The sequence below is a fragment of the Heterodontus francisci genome, chromosome 46 (genome assembly GCF_036365525.1).
Source record: "Heterodontus francisci isolate sHetFra1 chromosome 46, sHetFra1.hap1, whole genome shotgun sequence".
NCBI lineage: Eukaryota > Metazoa > Chordata > Chondrichthyes > Heterodontiformes > Heterodontidae > Heterodontus > Heterodontus francisci.
In genome coordinates this window covers 13,080,343-13,100,270 of record NC_090416.1, presented here as the reverse complement: position 1 = coordinate 13,100,270, position 19,928 = coordinate 13,080,343, and the positions used below count along the sequence as shown (strand labels likewise).

The 19,928-nt window shown below is 52.7% G+C and overlaps 1 long non-coding RNA gene across 1 annotated transcript in view; it reads right to left on the bottom strand.

Annotated features, from left to right (window-relative positions):
* Positions 1 to 19,860, bottom strand: part of LOC137356771 (uncharacterized) — a 33,581-nt gene extending 13,721 nt beyond the window's left edge. Inside the window, exons 1-2 of the long non-coding RNA XR_010971107.1 lie at positions 19,341 to 19,860; positions 10,730 to 10,867 (exon numbers count right to left, since the gene is read on the bottom strand). This is a non-coding gene — a long non-coding RNA (uncharacterized lncRNA). The remainder of the gene's footprint in view (positions 1 to 10,729; positions 10,868 to 19,340) is intronic.
* Between the last annotated feature and the right edge of the window lie 68 nt (positions 19,861 to 19,928).

Sequence of the window (19,928 nt, the reverse complement as noted above, 5' to 3'; positions counted from 1 at the left end):
AGTGCTGTACCCCACTGTTATAGACTGACAGACCTGTCCCCACCAGTACTGTACCCCAGTGTTATACAGCGACAGACCCATCCCCACCACTGTACCCCAGTGTTGAACAGCGAAAGAACTGTCCCCACCACGACTGTACCCCAGTGTTATAAAGCGACAGACCTGTCCCCACCAGTGCTGTAGGCCAGTATTATACAGTGACAGACCTGTCCCCATGAGTACAGTACCCCAGTGTTGTACAGCGACAGACCTGTAGCAAGTACTGTACCCCAGTGTTGCACAGCGACAGACCTGTCCCCACAAGTACTGTACCCCGGTTTTGTACAGTGACAGACCTGTCCCCACCAGCACTGTACCCCAGTTTTGTACAGTGACAGACCTGTCCCCACCAGTACTGTATCCCAGTATTATACAGTGACAGACTTGTCCCCACCAGTACTGTACCCCAGTGTTATACAGTGACAGACCCATCCCCACCAGTACTGTACCCGAGTGTTCAACACTGACAGACCTGTCCCCACCAGTACTGTACCCCAGTGTTATACAGTGACAGACCTGTCCCCGCCAGTACTGTACCCCAGTGTTGTACAGCAACAGACCTGTCCCCACCAGTACTGAACCCCAGTGTTATACAGTGACAGACCTGTCCTCACCTGTACTATACCCCAGTGTTATACAGTGACTGACCTGTCCCCACCAGTACTGTACCCCAGTGTTCTACAGCGACAGACCTGTCCCCACCAGTACTGTACCCCACTGTTATAGACTGACAGACCTGTCCCCACCAGTACTGTACCCCAGTGTTATACAGCGACAGACCCATCCCCACCACTGTACCCCAGTGTTGAACAGCGAAAGAACTGTCCCCAACACGACTGTACCCCAGTGTTATAAAGCGACAGACCTGTCCCCACCAGTGCTGTAGGCCAGTATTATACAGTGACAGATCTGTCCCCATGAGTACAGTACCCCAGTGTTGTACAGCGACAGACCTGTAGCAAGTACTGTACCCCAGTGTTGCACAGCGACAGACCTGTCCCCACAAGTACTGTACCCCGGTTTTGTACAGTGACAGACCTGTCCCCACCAGCACTGTACCCCAGTTTTGTACAGTGACAGACCTGTCCCCACCAGTACTGTATCCCAGTGTTATACAGTGACAGACCAGTCCCCGCCAGTACTGTATCCCAGTGTTATACAGTGACAGACCTGTCACCACCAGTACTGTACCCGTGTTATACAGTGACAGACCTGTCCCCGCCAGTACTGTATCCCAGTGTTATACAGTGACAGACCAGTCCCCGCCAGTACTGTATCCCAGTGTTATACAGTGACAGACCAGTCCCCGCCAGTACTGTATCCCAGTGTTATACAGTGACAGACCTGTCCCCGCCAGTACTGCACCCCAGTGTTATACAGTGACAGACCTGTCCCCGCCAGTACTGTACCCCAGTGTTATCCAGCGACAGACCTGTCCCCACCAGTACTGTACCCCAGTATTGTACGGTGACAGACCTGTCCCCGCCAGTACTGCACCCCAGTGTTATACAGCAACAGACCTGTCCCCACCAGTACTGTACACCAGTATTATACAGTGACAGACCTGCCCCCAACAGTACGGAACCACAGTGTTCTGCAGTGACAGACCTGTCCCCGCCAGTACTGTACCCCAGTGTTATACAGCGACAGACCTGTCCCCGCCAGTACTGTACCCCAGTGATCTCCAGTGACAGACCTGTCCCCACCAGTACTGTACCCCAGTGTTATACAGCGACAGACCTGTCCCCGCCAGTACTGTACCCCAGTGATCTCCAGTGACAGACCTGTCCCCACCAGTACTGTACCCCAGTGTTATACAGCGACAGACCTGTCCCCGCCAGTACTGTACCCCAGTGATCTCCAGAGACAGACCTGTCCCCACCAGTACTGTACCCCAGTGATCTCCAGTGACAGACCTGTCCCCACCAGTACTGTACCCCAGTGTTATACAGTGACAGAGCTGTCCCCACCACGACTGTACCCCAGTGTTATACACTGACAGACCTGTACCCACCAGTACTGTACCCCAGTGTTATACAGTGACAGACCTGTCCCCACCAGTACTGTACCTCAGTGTTATACACTGACAGACCGGTCCCCACCTGTACTGTACCCCAGTGTTATACACTGACAGACCGGTCCCCACCAGTACTGTACCCCAGTGTTATACAGTGACAGACCTGTCCCCACCAGTACTGTACCCGTGTTATACAGTGACAGACCAGTTCCCGCCAGTACTGTATCCCAGTGTTATACAGTGACAGACCTGTCACCACCAGTACTGTACCCCAGTGTTATAGAGTGACAGACCTGTCCCCGCCAGTACTGCACCCCAGTGTTATACAGTGACAGACCTGTCCCCGCCAGTACTGTACCCCAGTGTTATACAGTGACAGACCTGTCCCCGCCAGTACTGCACCCCAGTGTTATACAGCGACAGACCTGTCCACACCAGTACTGTACCCCAGTGTTATAAAGTGACAGACCTGTCCCCACCAGTACTGTACCCCAGTGTTATACAGTGACAGACCTGTCCCCACCAGTACTGTACCCCAGTGTTATAAAGTGACAGACCTGTCCCCACCAGTACTGTACCCCAGTGTTATACAGTGACAGACCTGTCTCCACCAGTACTGTACCCCAGTGTTATACAGTGACAGACCTGTCCCCACCAGTACTGCACCACAGTATTATACAGTGACAGACCTGTACCCACCAGAACTGTACCCCAGTGTTATGCAGTGACAGACCTGTCCTCACCAGTACTGTACCCCAGTGTTATACACTGACAGACCTGTCCCCACCAGTACTGTACCACAGTGTTATACAGTGATAGACCTGTCCCCACCAGTACTGTACCCCAGTGTTATACACTGACAGACCTGTCCCCACCAGTACTGTACCACAGTGTTATACAGTGATAGACCTGTCCCCACCAGTACTGTACCCCAGTGTTATACACTGACAGACCTGTACCCACCAGTACTGTACCCCAGTGTTATACAGTGACAGACCTGTACCCACCAGTACTGTACCCCAGTGTTATACACTGACAGACCTGTCCCCACCAGTACTGTACCACAGTGTTATACAGTGATAGACCTGTCCCCACCAGTACTGTACCCCAGTGTTATACAGTGACAGACCTGTCCCCAGCAGTACTGTACCTCAGTGTTACACAGTGACAGACCTGTACCCACCAGTACTGTACCCCAGTGTTATACACTGACAGACCGGTCCCCACCAGTACTGTACCCCAGTGTTATACACTGACAGACCGGTCCCCACCAGTACTGTACCCCAGTGTTATACAGTGACAGACCTGTCCCCACCAGTAGTGTACCCCAGTGTTATACAGTGACAGACCTGTCCCCACCAGTACTGTACCCCAGTGTTCAACACTGACAGACCTGTCCCCACCAGTACTGTACCCCAGTGTTATACACTGACAGACCTGTCCCCACCAGTACTGTACCCCAGTGTTCAACACTGACAGACCTGTCCCCACCAGTACTGCACCCCACTGTTATACAGTGACAGACCTGTACCCACCAATACTGTACCCCAGTGTTATGCAGTGACAGACCTGTCCCCACCAGTACTGTACCCGAGTGTTATACAGCGACAGACCTGCCCCCCCCAGTACTGTACCCCAGTGTTCAACACTGACAGACCTGTCCCCACCAGTACTGCACCCCAGTGTTATACAGTGACAGACCTGTCCCCACCAGTACTGTACCCCAGTGTTATACAGTGACAGACCTGTCCCCACCAGTACTGTACCCCAGTGTTATACAGTGACAGACCTGTCCCCACCAGTACTGTACCCCAGTGTTATACACTGACAGACCTGTCCCCACCAGTACTGTACCCCAGTGTTATACACTGACTGACCTGTCCCCACCAGTACTGTACCCCAGTGTTATACACTGACTGACCTGTCCCCACCAGTACTGTACCCCAGTGTTCAACACTGACAGACCTGTCCCCACCAGTACTGTATCCCAGTGTTATACACTGACAGACCTGTCCCCACCAGTACTGTACCCCAGTGTTATACAGTGACAGACCTGTCCCCACCAGTACTGTACCCCAGTGTTATACACTGACAGACCTGTCCCCACCAGTACTGTACCCCAGTGTTATACAGTGACAGACCTGTCCCCACCAGTACTGTACCCCAGTGTTCAACACTGACAGCCTGTCCCCACCAGTACTGTACTCCAGTGTTACACACTGACAGACCAGTCCCCACCAGTACTTTACCCCAGTGTTATACACTGACAGACCTGTCCCCACCAGTACTGTACCCCAGTGTTATACAGTGACAGACCTGTCCCCACCAGTACTGTACCCCAGTGTTCAACACTGACAGCCTGTCCCCACCAGTACTGTACCCCAGTGTTCAACACTGACAGACCTGTCCCCACCAGTACTGTACCCCAGTGTTATACAGTGACAGACCTGTCCCCACCAGTACTGTACCCCAGTGTTCTACACTGACAGACCTGTCCCCACCAGTACTGTACCCCAGTGTTATACAGTGACAGACCTGTCCCCACCAGTACTGTACCCCAGTGTTATACACTGACAGACCTGTCCCCACCAGTACTGAACCCCAGTGTTATACAGCGACAGACCTGTCCCCACCAGTACTGTACCCCAGTGTTATACACTGACAGACCAGCCCCACCAGTACTGAACCCCAGTGTTATACAGTGACAGACCTGTCCCCACCAGTACTGTACCCCAGTGTTATACAGTGACGGACTTGTCCCCGCCAGTACTGTACCCCCGTGTTTTTCAGTGACAGACCAGTCCCCGCCAGTACTGTACCCGTGTCATACAGTGACAGATCTGTCCCCACAAGTACTGTATCCCAGTGTTATACAGTGACAGACCTGTCCCCACCAGTACTGTACCCCAGTATTGTTCGGTAACAGACCTGTCCCCACCAGTACAGTACCCCAGTCTTATACAGCGACAGACCCATCCCCACCAGTATTGTACCCCAGTGTTATACACTGACAGACCTGTCCCCACCAGTACTGCACCCCAGTGTTATACACTGACAGACCTGTCCCCACCAGTACTGTACCCCAGTTTTCAACACTGACAGCCTGTCCCCACCAGTACTGTACCCCAGTGTTATACACTGACAGACCTGTCCCCACCAGTACTGTACCCCAGTGTTATAAACTGACAGACCTGTCCCCACCAGTACTGTACCCCAGTGTTATTCAGTGACAGACCTGTCCCAGCCAGTACTGAACCCCAGTGTTATACAGTGACAGACCTGTCTCCACCAGTACTGAACCCCAGTGTAATACACTGACAGACCTGTCCCCACCTGTACTGTACCCCAGTGTTATACACTGACAGACCTGTCCCCACCAGTACTGTACCCCAGTGTTATAAACTGACAGACCTGTCCCCACCAGTACTGTACCCCAGTGTTATACAGTGACAGACCTGTCCCCACCAGTACTGTACCCCAGTGTTATACAGTGACAGACCTGTACCCACCAGTACTGTACATCAGTGTTATACAGTGACAGACCTGTCCCCACCAGTACTGTACCCCAGTGTTATACAGTGACAGACCTGTACCCACCAGTACTGTACCCCAGTGTTATACAGTGACAGACCTGTACCCACCAGTACTGTACCCCAGTGTTATACAGTGACAGACCCATCCCCACCAGTATTGTACCCCAGTGTTATACAGTGACAGACCAGTCCACAACAGTACTGCACCCCAGTATTATACAGTGACAGACCTGTCCCCACCAGTACTGTACCCCAGTGTTATACAGTGACAGACCTGTCCACACCAGTACTGTACCCCAGTGTTATACAGCGACAGACCTGTCCCCACCAGTACTGTACACCAGTATTATACAGTGACAGACCTGTCCCCACCAGTACTGTACCCCAGTGTTATACAGTGAAAGACCTGTCCCCACAAGTACTGTACCCCAGTGTTATACAGTGACAGACCTGTCCCCACCAGTACTGTACCCCAGTGTTATACAGTGACAGACCTGTCCCCACCAGTACTGTACACGTGTTCCACAGCGACAGACATGTCCCCACCAGCACTGTACCCCAGTGTTCTACAGCGACAGACCTGTCCCCACCAGGACTGAACCCCAGTGTTACACAGTGACAGACCAATCCCCACCAGTACTGTACCCCAGTGTTATACAGCGACAGACCTGTCCAAACCAGTACTGAACCCCAGTGTTGTACAGTGACAGACCAGTCCCCACCAGTACTGTACCCCAGTGTTATACAGCGACAGACCTGTCCCCACCAGTACTGTACCCCAGTGTTATACAGCGACAGACCTGTCCCCACCAGGACTGAACCCCAGTGTTACACAGTGACAGACCAATCCCCACCAGTACTGTACCCCAGTATTATACAGCGACAGACCTGTCCAAACCAGTACTGAACCCCAGTGTTGTACAGTGACAGACCAGTCCCCACCAGTACTGTACCCCAGTGTTATACAGTGACAGACCTGTCCCCACCAGGACTGTACCCCAGTGTTACACAGTGACAGACCAATCCCCACCAGTACTGTACCCCAGTGTTATACAGCGACAGACCTGTCCCCACCAGTACTGTACCCCAGTGTTATACAGTGACAGACCAATCCCCACCAGTACTGTACCCCAGTGTTCTCCAGCGACAGACCTGTCCCCACCAGTACTGAACCCCAGTGTTGTACAGTGACAGACCAGTCCCCACCAGTACTGTACCCCAGTGTTATACAGCGCCAGACCCATCCCCACCAGTAATGCACCCCAGTGTTATACAGCGACAGACCTGTCCCCACCAGTACTGTACCCCAGTGTTAAACAGTGACAAACCAGTCCCCACCAGTACTGTACCCCAGTGTTATACAGTGACAGACCTGTCACCACCAGTACTGTACCCCAGTGTTATACAGTGACAGACCTGTCCCCACCAGTACTGTACCCCAGTGTTATACAGTGACAGACCTGTCCCCACCAATACTGTACCCCAGTGTTATACACTGACAGACCTGTCCCCACCAGTACTGTACCCCAGTGTTATACAGTGACAGACCTGTCCCTACCAGTACTGTACCCCAGTGTTATACAGCGACAGACCCATCCCCACCAGTACTGTACCCCAGTGTTATACAGCGACAGACCTGTCCCCACCAGTACTGTACCCCAGTGTTAAACAGTGACAGACCCATCCCCACCAGTACTGTACCCCAGTGTTATGCAGCGACAGACCTGTCCCCACCAGTACTGTACCCTGTGTTATACAGTGACAGACCTGTCCCCGCCAGTACTGCACCCCAGTGTTATACAGTGACAGACCTGTACCCACCAGTACTGCACCCCAGTGTTATACAGTGACAGACCTGTCCCCACCAGTACTGTACCCCAGTTTTGTACGGTGACAGACGTGTCCCCGCCAGTACTGCACCCGTGTTTTGCAGCGACAGACCTGTCCCCACCAGTACTGTACACCAGTATTATACAGTGACAGACCTGTCCCCACCAGTACTGTACCCCAGTGTTATACAGTGACAGACCTGTCCCCACCAGTACTGTACCCCAGTGTTATACAGCGACAGGCCTGCCTGCACCAGTACTGCACCCCAGTTTTGTACGTTGACAGACCTGTCCCCACCAGTACTGTACCCCAGTGTTATACAGTGACAGACCTGTCCCCACCAGTACTGTACCCCAGTGTTCTACAGTGACAGACCTGTCCCCACCAGTACTGTACCCCAGTGTTCTCCAGTGACAGACCTGTCCCCACCAGTACTGAACGCCAGTGTTCTACAGTGACAGACCTGTCCCCGCCAGTACTGTACCCCAGTGTTCTCCAGTGACAGACCTGTCCCCACCAGTACTGTACACCAGTATTATACAGTGACAGACCTGTCCCCACCAGTACTGTACCCCAGTGTTATACAGTGAAAGACCTGTCCCCACAAGTACTGTACCCCAGTGTTATACAGTGACAGACCTGTCCCCACCAGTACTGTACCCCAGTGTTCCACAGCAACAGACATGTCCCCACCAGCACTGTACCCCAGTGTTCTACAGCGACAGACCTGTCCCCACCAGGACTGAACCCCAGTGTTACACAGTGACAGACCAATCCCCACCAGTACTGTACCCCAGTGTTATACAGCGACAGACCTGTCCAAACCAGTACTGAACCCCAGTGTTGTACAGTGACAGACCAGTCCCCACCAGTACTGTACCCCAGTGTTATACAGCGACAGACCTGTCCCCACCAGTACTGTACCCCAGTGTTATACAGCGACAGACCTGTCCCCACCAGGACTGAACCCCAGTGTTACACAGTGACAGACCAATCCCCACCAGTACTGTACCCCAGTATTATACAGCGACAGACCTGTCCAAACCAGTACTGAACCCCAGTGTTGTACAGTGACAGACCAGTCCCCACCAGTACTGTACCCCAGTGTTATACAGTGACAGACCTGTCCCCACCAGGACTGTACCCCAGTGTTACACAGTGACAGACCAATCCCCACCAGTACTGTACCCCAGTGTTATACAGCGACAGACCTGTCCCCACCAGTACTGTACCCCAGTGTTATACAGTGACAGACCAATCCCCACCAGTACTGTACCCCAGTGTTCTCCAGCGACAGACCTGTCCCCACCAGTACTGAACCCCAGTGTTGTACAGTGACAGACCAGTCCCCACCAGTACTGTACCCCAGTGTTATACAGCGCCAGACCCATCCCCACCAGTAATGCACCCCAGTGTTATACAGCGACAGACCTGTCCCCACCAGTACTGTACCCCAGTGTTAAACAGTGACAAACCAGTCCCCACCAGTACTGTACCCCAGTGTTATACAGTGACAGACCTGTCACCACCAGTACTGTACCCCAGTGTTATACAGTGACAGACCTGTCCCCACCAGTACTGTACCCCAGTGTTATACACTGACAGACCTGTACCCACCAATACTGTACCCCAGTGTTATACACTGACAGACCTGTCCCCACCAGTACTGTACCCCAGTGTTATACAGTGACAGACCTGTCCCTACCAGTACTGTACCCCAGTGTTATACAGCGACAGACCCATCCCCACCAGTACTGTACCCCAGTGTTATACAGCGACAGACCTGTCCCCACCAGTACTGTACCCCAGTGTTAAACAGTGACAGACCCATCCCCACCAGTACTGTACCCCAGTGTTATGCAGCGACAGACCTGTCCCCACCAGTACTGTACCCTGTGTTATACAGTGACAGACCTGTCCCCGCCAGTACTGCACCCCAGTGTTATACAGTGACAGACCTGTACCCACCAGTACTGCACCCCAGTGTTATACAGTGACAGACCTGTCCCCACCAGTACTGTACCCCAGTTTTGTACGGTGACAGACCTGTCCCCGCCAGTACTGCACCCGTGTTTTGCAGCGACAGACCTGTCCCCACCAGTACTGTACACCAGTATTATACAGTGACAGACCTGTCCCCACCAGTACTGTACCCCAGTGTTATACAGTGACAGACCTGTCCCCACCAGTACTGTACCCCAGTGTTATACAGCGACAGGCCTGCCTGCACCAGTACTGCACCCCAGTTTTGTACGTTGACAGACCTGTCCCCACCAGTACTGTACCCCAGTGTTATACAGTGACAGACCTGTCCCCACCAGTACTGTACCCCAGTGTTCTACAGTGACAGACCTGTCCCCACCAGTACTGTACCCCAGTGTTCTCCAGTGACAGACCTGTCCCCACCAGTACTGAACGCCAGTGTTCTACAGTGACAGACCTGTCCCCGCCAGTACTGTACCCCAGTGTTCTCCAGTGACAGACCTGTCCCCGCCAGTACTGTACCCCAGTGTTCTAGTAACAGACCTGCCCCCACGAGTACTGTACCCCCGTGTAATAGTGACAGACCAGTCCCCACCAGTACTGTACCCCAATGTTACAGTGACAGACCATTCCCCGCCAGAACTGTACCCCAGTGTTATACAGCGACAGGCCTGTCCCCGCCAGTACTGTACCCCAGTTTTGTACGGTGACAGACCTGTCCCCACCAGTACTGCACCCCAGTGTTATACAGTGACAGACCTGTCCCCACCAGTACTGTACCCCAGTGTTATACAGTGACAGACCTGTCCCCGCCAATACTGCACCACAGTGTTATACAACGACAGACCTGTCCCCACCAGTACTGTACCCCTGTGTTATACAGTGACAGACCTGTCCCCACCAGTACTGTACACCAGTGTTATACAGTGACAGACTCATCCCCCCAGTACTGTACCCCAGTGATATACAGTGACAGACCTATCCCGACCAGTACTGTACCACAGTGTTATACAGCGACAGACCTGTCCCCACCAGTACTGTACCCCAGTGTTATACAGCGACAGTCCTGTCCCCACCTGTACTGTACCCCAGTGTTATACAGTGACAGACCTGTCCCCACCAGTACTGTACATCAGTGTTATACAGTGACAGACCTGTCCCCACCAGTACTGTACCCCAGTGTTATACACTGACAGACCTGTCCCCACCAGTACTGTACCCCCGTGTGATACAGTGACAGGCCTGCTCACTCTCCGCCACTTGTCCCTCTGACCCTCGCATCTGCCGTGGACATGAAAATGTCAATCCCAGGCCGGGTAAAGGATACGAAGATGTAATCGTCCATGTATCGTTTCCTGAGATTGTCGACGATTGCGTCTTCTGTGATCTTGGACAGGAGCACCATGTCGTCCACTCCGCTGTGCTTGACATTCTGCGCCTGCCAATGGTATCGCTCCTTACTGCCCTGTGCAGACCACACAACAACAACAACAGCAAGAATAAAAATCCGCTTCAGTTCATTATCTGAATCCCAACTCTGCAACATTGATGTAGCACTTGTTATGTAGTACAGCATTCCCAAGGTGCTTCCCAGGAGCGTCGTTGGACAAAATTTGACCCCGAGCAACATAAGGAGATATTCGGGGACGGGCGACCAAAAGCTCGGTCAAAGAGGTCGGTTTTGCCGTACCACCTATCCTTCGTGGGAAAGTTTCTGTGGGAAAACACCTTTGACCACAAATCCATCAGGCAGTGGTCTGCACGGAATGTCCTCAAGGCCCTACGGGAAAAGGAGACAGTAGATCCTGTCGGATGGTTCTCCGAGCAGACCGCCAAAGTCATTTGGCAGAATGCCTCATCACCAGAACTTTCAAACAAGCCCCAAGACGTGGTGGTGAGAAGAGCCCTCCCCGTCAGATCCTTCCTGCACACCCGAGGTCTCACCCCCTCCGCACGCTGCCCTCGAGGTGGCTGTGGTGGGGAAGAGACTGTTGCCCACATCCTCCTGGAATGTGTCTTTACAAAGCAGGTGTGGAAAGAGATGCAGTGGTTTTTGTTGAGGTTCATCCCAAGCAGCTCTGTAACACAGGAGTCTGTGCTCTCCGGGCTGTTCCCAGGGACGCACACCGAGACGAACATCAACTGCTGCTGGAGGACCATCAATTCGGTGAAAGGCGCCCTTTGGTCTGCCCGAAACTTGCTGGTCTTCCAGCGCAAAGAGTTGTCCACGACCGAGTGTTTGCAGACCGGCACATTCCAAGGTCCAGGACTACGTGCTGAGGGGACGCACGAAAGCTTGGGGCAGCCGCAGCAAAGGCTCAATGGGGAAAGACCACTGTGTGAGGTCCTCCCGCCATAGCGAACCGAGGGGCTGGATCCATGGGAAACCCCTCGGGCTGTATCCAGCAGAGCATGTTTGACATGAAATGTAAATGTGAAGAGAACGTGCAATGGCAAGTGTAGAGAGGCAACTCATCTACTGTACTGAAAGGAACTAATCTGTACTTTCCGTAATGTTGAAACTGAACTGTAATGTACTTTACAAAATTTATGATTGAAGTATATAGTTGGAGAAAAAAATCTTAACTCCATCTCCCTGCCTTGGTTCTGTAACCTTTTATCCCCTTAACCCAACAAAAATTGATCAATCGCAGTTTGGAAATTTCCAATTGACACTCCCACCACCCCCCAGCCTCGACAGCTTTTTGGGGGAGAGAGTTCCAGATTCCCACTCCCCTTTGTGTGAAGAAGTGCTTCCTGACATCACCCCCTGAACGGCCTGGCTCCAATGTTAAGGTTCTGCCCCCTTGTTCTGGACTCCCCCTCCCCCCCCACCAGAGGAAATAGTTTCTCTCTATCGACCCGATCGAATCCTTTAATCGTCTTGAACCCCCTCGATTAGATCACCCCCTTAATCTTCGACACTCGAGGGAATACAAGCCCAGTCTGTGCAACCTGTCCTCCTAATTTAACCCCTTTATCCCCAGGGTCATTCTGGTGAATCTGCTCTGCACCCCCTCTAAGGACAACATCTCCGTCCTGAGATGTGGGGTCCGGAACTGAACCCAGTTACTCCGGATGGGGTCCGACTGAGATTCTGTACAGCTGAAGCATCATTTCCCCATCCCTTGGTATTCCAGTTTGGGATAAAGGCTAGCATTTCATTCGACTTTCAAATGTCCACCGAATTAACCCTTCCTTGTCCCCAGTTCATGGGCTCCGTGTTCAATTGCCCAGACGAGGAATTTCTCTGTTTTTGTGGTATTTCCACTGAGTATATGGTTAATGTTGGAAAGTCCACCATTTAACGCCCCAGCCACCCTGAAAGGTTGGTGCTGCTTTTGGAGGGTCCGAAGAGACAGCTGTGTCCTGTGGGATTGGAGTCACCTGCGACTGCACAGTGGCAGCAGTGTGCACCGTCCGCACGATGCACTGCAGCAACTCACCAAGGCCCCTTCGACAGCGCCGCCCAAACCCGTGACCCCCAGGGTACCTTGGCACACATCAACCCTTCAGCACACTGAACTCAATTAACAACAGGCTGAGGATAGGCTGGCCTTTGAGAACTCCCCGCCCCACCCCCCCCCCGCCCCACCACCACCCCCCACTTTTCTTCCAATGGTGGCCGTGGGATCCTTTACATCCACCCGAGAGGGGTAGACAGGATGAGGGGGTGGGGGGGGGCCTCGGTTTAACGTCTCATCCGAAAGACGGCACCTCCGACAGCGCGGCACCCCCTCAGTACCGGAGTATCACGTCGACATCGGCGGCTGTTGCTATTGTAGAGCGCAACAGGCCATTCGGCCCATCGCGCCTTTCAACTTTAACCCGTCCACCCTGGCCGGACATCAGACTCAGCCTCCCTGAACTTGGGCGACCACCTTGCCACCCTTCGCCCTCCAAATCTGTGCTCCTGGTTCACCGTTTATTGAATCATGCAGCGCAGAAACAGGCCATTCGGCCCATCTGCTCCCGTGCTGGTGCTTCTGCTCCGCGCGAGCCTCCTCTCACCCACCCCCCCATCCCCATATCCTTCTATTCCTTCCTCCCTCATGTGTTTATCCAACTTCCCCTTCAATGTATCTCTGCCATTCAGCTCAACCACACCCTGTGGTAGCGAGTTCCACATTCTCACCACTCTCCGGGGGAAACTGCTTCAAATATCTTGGAGTCAAAAAGGTTTTTTGGTATCCAACAGCCTATCTCAGCTCGAGCCCACATGCGATATTAATAACAAGACCTCCTCACAATAAGCCAAGACTGCCTTCAATTAACTGGATGTTACCCCGCGGTGGCTGTATCTCGAAAATCTTCAAAACATTCGTGCCAATTAACGATTCCCCACACTCCCAATCGCGCACTCCCCCCCGTGACAGATGACGGAGAGACACACCCCTGCAAAGGGAAGCCTCGTCCGATCGGATGTTGGCTCAGCGAATGCCCGAGGCCAAAGCACAACTCTATCCCCCCGGCTGTTTTTAAGTGGGAAGCTCGGGTCCAGCCGTGCAGGGCCTCAAGGGTTAACGTACCAGGGTGGGCTGCATAAAACTGGCTTCCAATTCCTTGAGTTTAGAGGCTTAAGTGTGGGGTCGGGGTGGGGTCAATTGGAAATTTCCAAACTGGGATTGATAGATTTTTGTTGGGTTGAGGGGATTAAAGGTTACGGAACCCAGGTAGATAGATGGGGGCTTTTACTGTGCAAAATTCACCTTCATGATAGACCAAGAGGGACCCTTAAATCCTACAATCTTCTGGCCTCACCCCCCCTTCCCTATCTCTGTGACACCCTACGACCATCTGAGATCTCTGCTCGCCTCCAATTCCGCCCTCTTGCCCATCCCCTCGATTCCCATCGCTCCACCATTGGCGGCCGTGCCCTCAGCTGCCTGGGACGCTAACTGCTGGAATTCCCTCCCTAAACCTCTCCGCCTCTCTCTCTCGCTCCTCCTTTAAGACGCTCCTTAAAACCGACCCCTTTGACCGAGCTTTTGGTCGCCCGTCCCCTGATATCTCCCGATGGGGCTCGGGGTCAAGTTTCAATTTGACAACGCTCCTGTGAAGCACCTTGGAATCTTTTACAAAGTCCGAGGCGCTAGGCGAACGCAGCTCCTTTGTACCTTGGAGACCTTGCACAATCCACAGGACGTGGCAAAGGCCCTCGCGGCCGGCCGATAACTGTTGGAATGTAGCTGCTCTTGGCAAGCGGCACCAGGCCTGCCTGTGCAAGCCTCACGATAGAATCGGCCTCTGTCTAATACCCACACTGGCCGAGTGCCAGGTCACAGTTATCGGCTCTTTCGGGCCCTACTCTCACTTGCACTCGCTGCTCGATGTCCTTGGCAAAGGAAGCAGCTGGCTCGGCTCGGGACCAGGCACCTTGCTGAGACCTGCGTCCTCAGTGATCTGCGACTCTCCGCTTTCTCCCAATTACACAACTTGCTGATGCCAATGAGCTGGATGAAGAAGCCAGACCAGAGCTGTGAAAGCAGCAGAATTATTTAGTCAGGCCCTTCCTCTCCCTTCCCCGCCACAGGATAATACTGGGCAACCCCCCCCCCCCCCCCCACCCCACACAACCCCCGGAACAGGCTGTCGATTGTGTGCAGCCGCCCCGGTTTCGCCGAATTCCTTCGCCCGAGAGTCGGGCCCATTGGACCCCATGAGGAACTTGCGGCACGGAGGCGGCCATTCGGCCAGTCGAGCGAAGAGCAACCCAGCCTCATCCCACCTTTCAGTGAATGATCCCTGGCTGGGACGGGCGAGGTAAGGGCAGGGAATTCTTCGGAGAGCGTTCTCCTGGATTACCTCCCGTCACCTCAACGGGCTGGAAGGGAATATCTCAGTGACATTCCCCTCCTCCCCCAATCGCCGTAAACCTTGGCCTGGATTTTTTTTTTTAAGATTGCCTAACCCAGGAAATGGCATATATATTGCCAAGCACGAGCTGTTATAATTATGAAAGACGGGCTATATAGAGAATCTCAATGGGAAAGTCATTGATAATTTCATTGTGTTCCGGTGCTGGGCATTAACTGGGGACTCACTTGTGCTCCAATATATATAGTACCAGACTGAAACGAGCTGCTCGGTACATGTTTGTAGTGTGTATCTCTGTATATAAAAGCTTATAAAGTGGTGTAAAGATTAGGTCGGAAGTGGGGATGCTCGCTGATGATTGCACAATGTTCAGCACCATTCGTGACACCTCAGATACTGAAGCAGTCCGTGTAGAAATGCAGCAAGACCTGGACAATATCCAGGCTTGGGCTGATAAGTGGCAAGTAACATTCATGCCACACAAGTGCCAGGCAATGACCATCTCCAACAAGAGAGAATCTAACCATCTCCACTTGACATTCAATGGCATTACCATCGCTGAATCCCCCACTATCAACATCCTGGGGGTTACCATTAACCAGAAACTGAACTGGAGTAGCCATATAAATACCGTGGCTACAAGAGCAGGTCAGAGGCTGGGAATTCTGCAGCGCGTAACTCACCTCCTGACTCCCCAGATCCTGTCCACCATCTACAAGGCACAAGTCAGGAGTGTGATGGAATACTCTCCACTTGCCTGGATGGGTGCAACTCCAACAACACTCAAGAAGCTCGACACCATCCAGGACAAAGCAGCCCGCTTGATTGGCACCCCATCTACAAACATTCACTCCCTCCACCACTGACACACAGTGTCAGCAGTGTGTACCATCTACAAGATGCACTGCAGCAACGCACCAAGGCTCCTTAGACAGCACCTTCCAAACCCGCGACCTCTACCAACTAGAAGGACAAGGGCAGCAGATGCATGGGAACACCACCACCTGCAAGTTCCCCTCCAAATCACACACCATCCTGACTTGGAACTATATCGGCCGTTCCTTCACTGAAGCAGAGTCAAAATCGTGGAACTCCCTTCCTAACAGCACTGTGGGTGCACCTACCCCACATGGACTGCAGTGGTTCAAGAAGGCAGCTCACCACCACCTTCTCAAGGGGCAATTAGGGATGGGCAATAAATGCTGGCCTGGCCAGCGACGCCCACATCCCACGAAACAAATAAAACGTGACTCCCTCCCACACGCCTTCCTCGCACACCGAGCCCATTGTGAGGCAGATGTTAGAGTGTTTCCCCAACAGGGAAGTAGGGGGCCAGCTCCCAGTCGCCCTCATCATCCTGTGTGAGCCTCGAAGGCCAGAGTCAGGGCTTATTCAACTGTGGAGGGCATCACAGTCTGATCCTGTCCTCACTGGACATTCATGTGTATTGCCCAGTGCCGACTTTCGGATGAGATGTTAACCCGAGACCCCTCTCAGGTAGATGGAAAAGATCCCACGGCTGCTATTGGAAGAAGAGCAGGGGGTGGGGGGGGTTCTCCCCGGTGTCCTGGGGCCCAATCTTAACCCCTCAACCAACATCACTTTTTTTTTTAAAAATGATCTGGGTCATTATCACATTGCTGTTTGTGGGATCTTGCTGTGCACAAATTGGCTGCCGCATTTCCCACATCACAACAGTGACCCACGCTTCGAAAGGACTTCATTGGCTGCAAAGTGCTTTGGGACGTGCTGAGCTGGTGAAAGGCGCTAGAGAAATGTAAGCCAGTCTTTCTTTTCTGCCCTCCCGTAAACCAGCCCCGCTGGGGAAGAGAGTCCAATCGTTCAAACATGCCAGCAGTGCCACAATGGGCCTATTGCGACAGGGAGACAGAGTGCAGCCTGAAAGGATCTGACGTACACAGGAATGTACACGCCCTTTCCACTCGGGCTGCACTCAGAATACCGGTCTGAACACAGCTCAACTCGAGAGGTGTACAATGGAGAGAAGACTCTGCCTTGATCACTCCTGCTCTCCGACACCCAGGGAGCTGGGCAGGGGCGGAGGGCACACCGTCTCCTCAATTTTGTTAAGACTTCTCCCTCGTCTCCTCTGTGGCCACCCTCACTATCAGCCCTACCCCACTGCAATGTGCCTGACTCCCTCCCCCCACTGTCATAGGAAATGTTACTCTCAAACAACCAACCCATCCTGGCCCTTCGCCCTCCAACCTCTTGACCTCTGCTCTCTCCAACCTCTTGGCTCTTTCCCCTGCACTCTGACGCCCTCCCCTTCCATTATACCCTCTGCACCCTTAACCGACAATGCCAGAGCTCCAGACTTTTTCCCCATTTAGGTATCTGACACGTTGGGCCGAAGGGCCTGTTGGATTAGGAATTCCAAGAAATCTCTGCGCGTTGCAGACGAGACAAACCCACCAAGGAGCTGGGAGGAGAAACGTGGCCCTTTCTGAGGGCTGCTGCTAAAACACCTTCATCTCCCCTTCCTGACTGGGAGCAGACAACACAATATGGTTCCAGTAGCATAATCTGCCATGGTCGCATCACAGCCACGGGGCTGCGTAATTAGATTTAGATTAGAGATACAGCACTGAAACAGGCCCTTCGGCCCACCGAGTCTGCGCCGACCATCAACCACCCATTTATACTAATCCTACACTCATCCCATATTCCTACCAAACATCCCCACCTGTCCCTGTATTTCCCTACCACCTACCTATACTAGTGACAATTTATAATGGCCAATTTACCTACCAACCTGCAAGTCTTTTGGCTTGTGGGAGGAAACCGGAGCACCCGGAGGAAACCCACGCAGACACAGGGAGAACTTGCAAACTCCGCACAGGCAGTACCCGGAATCGAACCCGGGTCCCTGGAGCTGTGAGGCTGCGGTGCTAACCACTGCGCCACTGTGCCGCCCTGTGCTATGTGCTAAAGCCTCTGGAACCAGACCTAAACCCACAATCTTTTGGCTAATGGAATGCTGGCTATTATCCCAAACTGGAATACAAAGGGATGGGAAGTGATGCTTCAGTTGTACAGAGTCTCAGTCAGACCCCATCCGGAGGAACTGGGTTCAGTTCCGGGCCCCGCATCTCAGGACGGATATAAAGTCCTTGGAGAGGGTGCAGCACAGATTCACCAGAATGACCCCGGGGATACAAGGGCTAAATTACGAGGAGGGGTCGCACAGATTCGGCTTGTGTTCCCCTCGAGCGTAGAAGATTAAGGGGGTGATCTAATCGAGGGGGTTTAAGATGATTAAAGGATTCGATCGGGTCGATAGAGAGAAACTATTCCCTCTGGTGGGGGGAGGGGAGTCCAGAACAAGGGGGCAGAACCTTAACATTGGAGCCAGGCCGTTCAGGGATGATGTCAGGAAGCACTTCACACAAAGGGGGAGTGGGAATCTGGAACTCTCTCTCCCCGAAAAGCTGTCGAGGCCAGGGGGGCGGGGGGGGAAATTTCCAAACTGATATTGACAGATTTATGTTGGGTTAAGGGGATTCTCTTTACAGAAGCCAAGGCGGGGAGATGGAGTTAAGATACAGATGAACCATGATCTGATTGAGTGGGATAACAGGCTGGAGGGGCTGAATTGTCTTGTTCCTCCCCAACTCTGGCGTTTGGAACACAACACCAATGTGCACTGCCCATTTCCCCCTGGGAGTCTCTCAAACACCAGGGGACACAGGATTCACTCCCCAAGAAGGACTGAGTGGGAACAGGGATCTGATTGAGATTGGGGAGGGGAGTGGTGGGGGGGGGGGTGTTGAATGGGACGATGGAAGAGTTAAATACGTCCATTTGCAAGTGGCTGCTCTCAAGAGAGGAGGAGAGGGGAAAAAAAGGAGAATTAAAGATTATAAAATCCCACACAGGGAACAACCATTCGATTTATTTTTGGCACGGTGAATTTTTTTTTTCGACAACTTTTACGCAAGTTCCCAACACGTTTGATCAAAGTTGCAACTTCTGCTAAACTTTTTTGTTTAACCCCCCCGAAACTGACAAGCAAACTAACTCTCGACAGGATAATCCGACTGGGGAAATCGGTTTTTTTTGGAAGCTGTAATCGATTAGAAATTCAATTTCACACTTACCATCTCGTTTGCTTCCTTTGACTCGTCGCTGTTTCTTCTGGCAGACCGTGGTTTCCTCTCTTTTTTTTTTGTTTGTTGGAGAAAAACAAACAAGTTTAAAAGGCCATAAAAGTTTCTTGCCCCTCACCCCTTCTCTCAGCACCTGCTCAAGTCCCCCATGCAGGCAAACATATCCTTCACAAGTTCACCAGATTGCTCTGGTCTTTTGAAGGGGAAGGGGGTGTCTTTGGCCAAGGAACAATCCTGTGTCTTTTTCACCTCGAGTTTTTTTTTGTGTGGTCTCTTATCTCTCCCTCCCGCTCTCTCTCTCTGGCTTGGAATGTCGCCCGGTGTCTACAGCAACTCAGGTACAGGCAGGTAGAATTAGGAAGATCTCAGGCAAGAATTCTGGGTATGTGGAGGTGTGTCTGGATAGTCAGCTGCACCATCTAGTGGGAATGTTGGTAGCTTGCATGACTTCTGGCCCTTCAGCCCCCTCCTGTGCTGCTTGCCCAATCTGGATGTGGGAGGGAGAAAGACTTGTGCTCTGAAAATAGCCACACCCTGAAGCCAGTCTCTTCCAGCAGGGCTACAACGCAGGCACCCACC